We start from the raw sequence: 7789 nt of genomic DNA, 5'->3' as shown, positions 1-7789 counted from the left end.
AGTCTCCTTTCATAAGACAGGTTTTCCATTCCTCGGATCATCCTAGTAGCCCTTCTCTGTACCTGTTCCAGTTTGAATTCATCCTTCTTAAACATGGGAGACCAGAACTGCACACAGTATTCCAGATGAGGTCTCATCAGTGCTTTGTATAATGGTACTAACACCTCCTCATCACTACTGGAAATACTTCGCCTGATGCTTCCTAAGACCACATTAACTTTTTTCACGGCAATATCACATTGGCAGCTCATAGTCATCCTGTGATCAACCAATACTCCGAGGTCCTTCTCCTCTGTTACTTCCAACTGATGAGTCTCCAGCTTGTAACAAAAATTCTTGTTATTAATCCCTAAGTAGATGACCTTGCACTTTTCACTATTAAATTTCATCCTATTACTATTACTCCAGTTTACAAGGTCATCCAGATCTTCCTGTATGATATCCCGGTCCTTCTCTGTATTGGCAATGCCTCCCAGCTTTGTGTCATCTGCAAACTTTATTAGCACACTCTCACTTTTTGTGCCAAGGTCAGTAATAAAAAGATTAAATAAGATTGGTCCCAAAGCTGATCCCTCAGGACCTCCACTAGTAACCTCCCTCTAGCCGGACAGTTCACATTTTAGTATGACCCATTGTTGTCTTCCCTTTAACCAGTTCCTTATCCATCTTTCAATTTTAATATTGATCCCCATCTTTTCCAATTTAACTAATAATTCCCCATGTGGAACCGTATCAAATGCCTTATTGAAATAGAGGTAAATTAGATCCACTTCTTTTCCTTTGTCTAAAAAAAAATCTGTTATCTTCTCAAAGAAGAAGATCTGGTTGGTTTGGCATGATCTACCATTTTGTAAAACCGTTGTATTTTGTCCCAATTACCATTGACCTCAATGTCCTTAAAATTAAATGTCTCTCTCCAGAAATAAATGCTCTGATTGCAGCACCTTTTCCTTCAGCTTCCAACAGGGAGCAGCAGCAACTTAACAATTGATTTCACCATATACACACAAACTGGAAGAATTATTTCCATTGATAATAATTGAAAATTACAGAGAGGCAAAAAAAATGCTGCTCAAGAACTTTGTTTGATTTAAGGATGTTTACTTCATATATTTTGACATGTTGACAATTTGTGTTTTAACAGTTATAAAGCTTTAACTTTTTGAATCTCAATGTCTACCATTAAATAATTATTGTCTGACCCCACCATAAGTGACAAAAATAACTAATTGCTTAAAAATATATCCATCAAAATTATAATTAAAAAGTTCTGAGCATAATTGAGTTATTTTCCCAAACCACTGGAGAATTCGGCCTAGAGTGTCTCAGTCATTTGCAATTAAGTGTCTCCAACATTTAGCAAAACAAGGAGTCCTTGTGGCACCTTAGAGACTAACAAATTTATTTGGGCATAAGATTTCATGTGCTAAAACCCACTTCATCAGATGCATGGAGTGGCAAATACAGTAAGCAGGTATAAATACACAGCACATGAAAAGATGGGAGTTGCTGTCATGGTACAAATCCCCACTCTGAACCTTAGCGTCCAAAAGATGGGTTACCAGCATGAATCCCTCTAAGCTTAATTACCAGCCTAGAACCTGTAGCGCTGCCACCAACCAGGAATTCCAGTGCCTGGTACACTCTGGTCCCCCCAAAACCTTGCCCGGGGAACCCCATGATCCAGGTCCTCTGGATCTTAACACAAGGAAAGTAAACCCTTTCCCCCACCGTTGCCTCTCCCAGGCTTCCCCTCCCTTGGTTACCCTGGAAGATCACTGTGATTCAAACTCCTTGAATCACAAAACAGAGAGGAAAATTCACCTTCCCCCCTCTTTCTCTTTCCCCTCCTAGACTCTTCCTGAGAGAGAAAGTAATCCTGACGCAGAAAGAAATTAGCCTCTCTCTCCCCCTTCCCTCCTTTCTCCCCACCAATTCCCTGGTGAATCCAGACCCAGTCCCCTGGGGTCTTACCAGAATAAAAAACAATCAGGTTCTTAAACAAGAAACTTTTAATTAAAGAGAGAAAAACAGTAAAAAATTATCTTTGTAAATTTAAGTTGGAATAGGTACAGAGTCTTTCAGCTATAGACACTGGGAATACCCTCCCAGCCTAAGTATACAAGTACAAATAAAAATCCTTCCAGCCAAATACACATTTGCAAATAAAGAAAACAAACATAAGCCTAACTCACCTTATCTACCTAGTACTCACTGTTCTGAACTTATAAGAGCCTGTATTGGAGAGAAACCTGGTTGCACGTCTGGTCACTCTCAGAACCCAGAGAGAACAACAACCAAAAACTAACAGCACACACAGAAACTTCCCTCCCTCAAGATTTGAAAGTATCCTGTCCCCTGATTGATTCTCTGGTCAGGTGACAGCCAGGCTGACTGAACTTGTTAACCCTTTACAGTCAAAAGAGATATAAAGTACTTCTGTTCTATTAACTTCTACTATTTAGTTATGACAGTTGCCTTACCAAGTGTATGGGGGGTCAGTGCTAATAAGCCAATTCAATTAGGGTGGAAGTGGCATATTCTCAACAATTGACAAGAACGGGTGAATACCCAGGGAGGGAAAAATCACTTTTGTAGTGCTAATGAAGCCAATGCAATCAAGGTGGCCCATTTCAAACAGTTGACAAGAATGTGTGAGTATCAGCAGAGGGAAATTAGTTTTTGTAGTGACCCATCCACTTCCTGTATTTATTCTGGCCTAATTTGATGGTGTCCAGTTTGCAAATTAATTCCAGTTCTGCAGTTTCTCTTTTGAGTCTATTTTTGAAGTTTTTTGTTGAAGAATTGCCACTTTTAAGTCTGTTATTGAGTGTCCAGTGAGATTGAAGTGCTCTCCTACTGGTTTTTGAATGTTATAATTCTTGATGTCTGATTTGTGTCCATTTATTCTTTTGCTTAGAGACTGTCCAGTTTGGCCAATGTACATGGCAAAAGGGCATTGCTGGCACAGGATGACATGTATCACATTGGTAGATGTGCAAGTGAACGAGTCCCTGATGGTGTGGCTGATATGGTTAGGTCCTATGATGATGTCCCTTGAATAGATATGAGGACAGAGTTGGCAAGAGGGTTTGTTGCAGTGATTGGTTCCTGGGTTAGTGTTTTTGTTGTGTGATGTGTAGTTGCTGGTGAGTATTTGCTTCAGGTTTGGGGGCTGTCTATAAGGGGGGCTTGGTATTCACCCTTTCTTGTAAACTGTTGCGAATAGGCCACTTCAACCTTAATTGAATTGGCTTATTATCTCTGACCCCCGACTTGGTAAGACACAGCACATGAAAAGATGGGAGTTGCATTTATACCTGCCTATTGTATTTTCCACTCCATGCATCTGTTGAAGTGGGTTTTAGCCCATGAAAGCTTATGCCCAAATAAATTTGTTAGTCTCTAAGGTGTCACAAGGACTCCTCTTTGTTATTGCTGAGACAGACTAACACGGCTACCACTCTGAAATCTAACATTTAGGCTAGACAAGGAGAGATAGGAACATCTTCTAGTTTCTACTTTGTTTCCATGACTTTTGTAACAATTGTGTAACAGTTCTAACCAGATGGGGAATCAGATCCCCTACTGCCTGATCACCCCAAGCGCCATTAACAGTAGTGAGGACTAGATTGGGCAAAAAGTGCAGTAGCAGGCCCTAGTGGGTAAGCACCAATTCCTTTCTATATGCGGTATCAGGGCCAGAATGGATAAAGCTTGATTGTTTTTAAATAAGATTTTTTAAATTTAAATTAAATAGATTTGGTTTTAAAAATAAGCCTATTTAAAATTAATTTTGAAATTATTACAACTCTGTTAAGTCTTATTTAAATTATATTAGATTATAATATGTTTAACATTTTAAAGTAGTATTAAGCAGTACATGTTTCTGATGTTTTAAACAAAGTCAAATCATTGAACTGGTGGAAGTCACTAGCTAAGCCTCCGGAACGAGAGGTTGTTGAAGTGCAGAGCCAGTTTTTGATGTCAGTAGCCTCTTCTGCAAGTGCATAGAGAATTTCTCATTTCAATTTATTCAGATAGTTCAGTTCAAGTTAATTCAAAATCTAAAAAAAATAAGTGAGAGTTGAAAAATTCATGAAAGTATGTTTTCACCTTCCAATCTCTGAATAAAATAAAACTGTGTGTGAGAGGATGAGATCTACAAGTTCTAAATTTTTGACAGATCTCGTGATCAGAAACAGTTAAATTCGCTAACTCCAAATAATACTTTTGTTTAATAAATTGGTTACTTTTAATTGCAATAGATGTTTTATAAATATTTTTCTTCTGTATCCAGCATACTTATGGTAGTTTTATTTAACTAAAAAATTAAAAATACTGTTTGTGGATTTTTAATTGAATTCTAAATTCTATCCTCAGAGAGCTTGACACAAATCAAATAAATATTAATCATATTATAAGAAATGCATCATTCACCATTTTTCTAACATACTAAAATGAATTAAGAATCTAAATATATGGAAAGGTATATAATTGCTTAAATACACGTGTAGAGATGTGGTCTCTCTGCTACATAGTGCATTGTCCTGGTCAGCACAAAGTACGAAATTCAGAGTTAAGGTTACAAGTCAACATGCTTTAAAAATTACCTACCAATGGTAATCCACTTTTCTTTAAGAAAATAACTAAAAAATGTTGAACAAAACAAAATACAATATTTAAATAAATGGTTTCCTATTTGCTGATTAAAATTGCACTTAAAGTCAGTGATTTTAATCAATCAACCCATCCTGCTCACATCTCTGTTCTCACATCTTATGTGCTTGTGATGACACGAATGGTCAGTCCCCTGGATTTACAGGTTCCCACCTTTGATTTATGTTGCAGACACTAACAGCTGGCAAAGATTGGGGCATCATTAAATATGGATGCAGGAGTTAAAGCCTTTCAACAGCACTTAAAGCAATAACTTACGATGAACTCTACAATGACATCAGAGGTTAGAATGGCTGCACAACATATCTGCGCAAATATCCAAAAGAAGGTCTGACTTTTAACCTTTTTAAAGGGAAATGGTAGAATCAGTTCATGCACCCAACATCACGTGAGAAATGCAATAACCAAAAAAAGAGACCAGTGCGTTTTAAGAAGTGTTAGGGATAAAACTGGAAAAAAGGAAATCAAATCTTAACTGTGTGGTACAGAGCAGCAGACTGAAAGTATAGCTTATTCCTGGCTATGAACCCTAATTATCCAAATGTTCCTGCACATGAGTGACTTTATGCGCATGAATAGTCCCACTGAATTCAATGGAAAGCGTATTCATGCCATCTGCTGTGCTCAGAGTAAATTAACATCATCATTTGCAATTCAGCAAAACAAAGTTTATCCCTTTCCTTAAGATGTATGCAACCGTACCAGTCAAACTTCTTTTGGTACAAACTGCTTAAGACTGAGTTTTGGTAATAGACTAGAATTATCAACTAGTGAGGATTTGTTTATTCTTTCAGTTTATAAAATGCACCTTTAAGCAGGGACAGCAGAACCAGAAGGAACTTTTTTGGGGGGAGAAGGCTAGCACTCCCACAATAGAAATGTTTTCTTGGCTCCATCCCCCGACAAATTCCCGCATACACCGTGTGTGTGTGTATGTGTGTGTGTGTGTGTGTAGGCGAGAGTAGGACCCAGAGGGGTTGGAATGGCTGTCTTAGGGCCCAGAATTAGACTAGGGAGTAGATGACAGGACTTGGAGGTTCTGGAACAGGCCCAGGAGCAGGAAGGAATTCCCCAGGACTCTCCTGTCCACCCTCATCCCTCACTGAGTCTAAAGTATCTCCCTTCGCTCCCTCTCCTATCCATGTATCTCCCCATTTGCAGGGAGCTTCCTCCCTGTCTTTATGCACAAAGAATCATAAAGATGTAGGGCTGGAAGGGACCTTGACAGGTCATCCTCCCACACTGAGACAGGACCAAGTAAATCTAGACTACCTGTGACAGATGTTTGTCTAACCTGTTCTTAAAACTTCTGATGACTGGAATATCCACAACCTCCTTTGGAAACCTATTCCAGATCTTAACTATCCTTATGATTAGCAAGTTTTTTCTTAATATCTAACCTAAATCTCCTTGCTGCACATTAAGGCCATTACTTCTTGTCCTATGTTTGCAGGACCACCATCTTTATAACTGCAACAAAGAGACGTGTGGCACCTCATAGACTAACAGATGTATTGGAGCATGAGATTTCGTGGGTGAATACCCACTTTGTCAGATGCATGCCTGTTATAAGGCCTTTATAACAGCCCTTAATGCATTTGAAGACTCTTATCATGTTCCCTACTCAGTCTTCGTATCTCAGGACTAAACATGTCTGATTTTGTTTTACTTGTCATAGGTTCTCTAACCTTTTATCATTTTTGTTCTTCTCCTCTGAACTCTCTTCAATTTGTCCATGTAAAAAAGTGCACTCACCTCTGATGTGCTTCCTTGTGGCTTGGTGTGGCATGGCAGGCTCTTTTCCCATATGACACACCCTGCTGACTGCTACTCTGACCCAGTGGTTGTCTCTTTTCCTGTAACTCAGCCTCCATCCAGGTCACAGTTCAATACTACCACTTTTGGGGTCACAAAGACCAATCAATTAGTCCAAAATCCTTATAAAAAAGGTTCTTCAGCCCTAACTCAAGGCACCAGGATCTTCACTCCCTTCTCTCAGGACTTTCTCACTCTTGTCCCCTTCTCAGGGCCTTAGACCTCATACCAGGAGTTGCTAGGAAAACTCAGGCCCTCCCACTCAACTGGGTTCCTGTCCAGGGATGCCAGTACAGGCAAGTGAGATTTACTTCACCAGACCTCTTGTTGCCACATTCCAGGTCTTCTTCCTACCCAACCTTTCTCAGGCCTTGTCCCACACAACCTCTCTAGGTTCACCCTTCTTTTAGCACCAGGACTCTCAGGGCCTTCCCCTGTAATCCCCCAACAAAAATCCCAAACCAACAAGTATAAACTTCTGTCCTCCTGGGACTTGACCTTTCATATCTCTCTAGTTTCTCCTACTCTACTCACCAGTTAAATGCCTCCCAAGGGTCTTTGCCAGGGCACATCCACAGATTATACTCCACCCCAGTGAATACTCTGTGTCTCTCCTATCTGTTTGCTAGTCTTGACTACTCAGGCAAGGATCTCAGGGTTTACTTTCCCTGGAGCTTCCTCCTTGACCCTCCCAGAGGGTCTAATCCAAGAGAGTGACTATACAGTGCCTTTCTCTCTTCTCTACAACTTATTCAATTTAAATTAACCACCTAGCTCTTCTCCCAGCTGGGACTCATCTTTAATTAAGCCTGACCCACTCTTCAGGTGCAGCTAGGTAGCATAATTGACTCTCAGGACCACATTAACACTTTCAGAGACTGTGTGGGGGTACACACCTTATCACAGTTCACATCTTTCTAAAACTGTGCTACTGTAGCAGGGTGCTGGTGCAAAAGCACCTAATTAGCCCCTGCTCAGTCAGCTCCAATCAGGGGAAGCAGATTGGGGCTGATGGAAAAGGCTTGATGGCCTGACAAGCCAAGGGCTAACAAGGCTGGGAGGGGGGCAGAAAGCAGGGGACATTCAGGGAGAAGTTAGTTAGTTAGTCGGTCAGTCAGTCAGTGAGGGAACTGGAGGTGTCATAAACAGATAGCTAAGGGTTAATGTCTCTTTCACCTGGAAAGAGTTAACAAACAACACCTGACCAGAGGACCAATCAGGAAACAAGATACTTTCAACTCTCAAAGGGAGGGAAGCCTTTGTTTGTGGTTTTTGGGTTTGGCTTTGTTCTCTC

The sequence above is a fragment of the Chelonoidis abingdonii genome, chromosome 2 (genome assembly GCF_003597395.2).
Source record: "Chelonoidis abingdonii isolate Lonesome George chromosome 2, CheloAbing_2.0, whole genome shotgun sequence".
NCBI classification, from domain to species: domain Eukaryota; kingdom Metazoa; phylum Chordata; order Testudines; family Testudinidae; genus Chelonoidis; species Chelonoidis abingdonii.
This window is presented reverse-complemented; position numbering follows the sequence as displayed.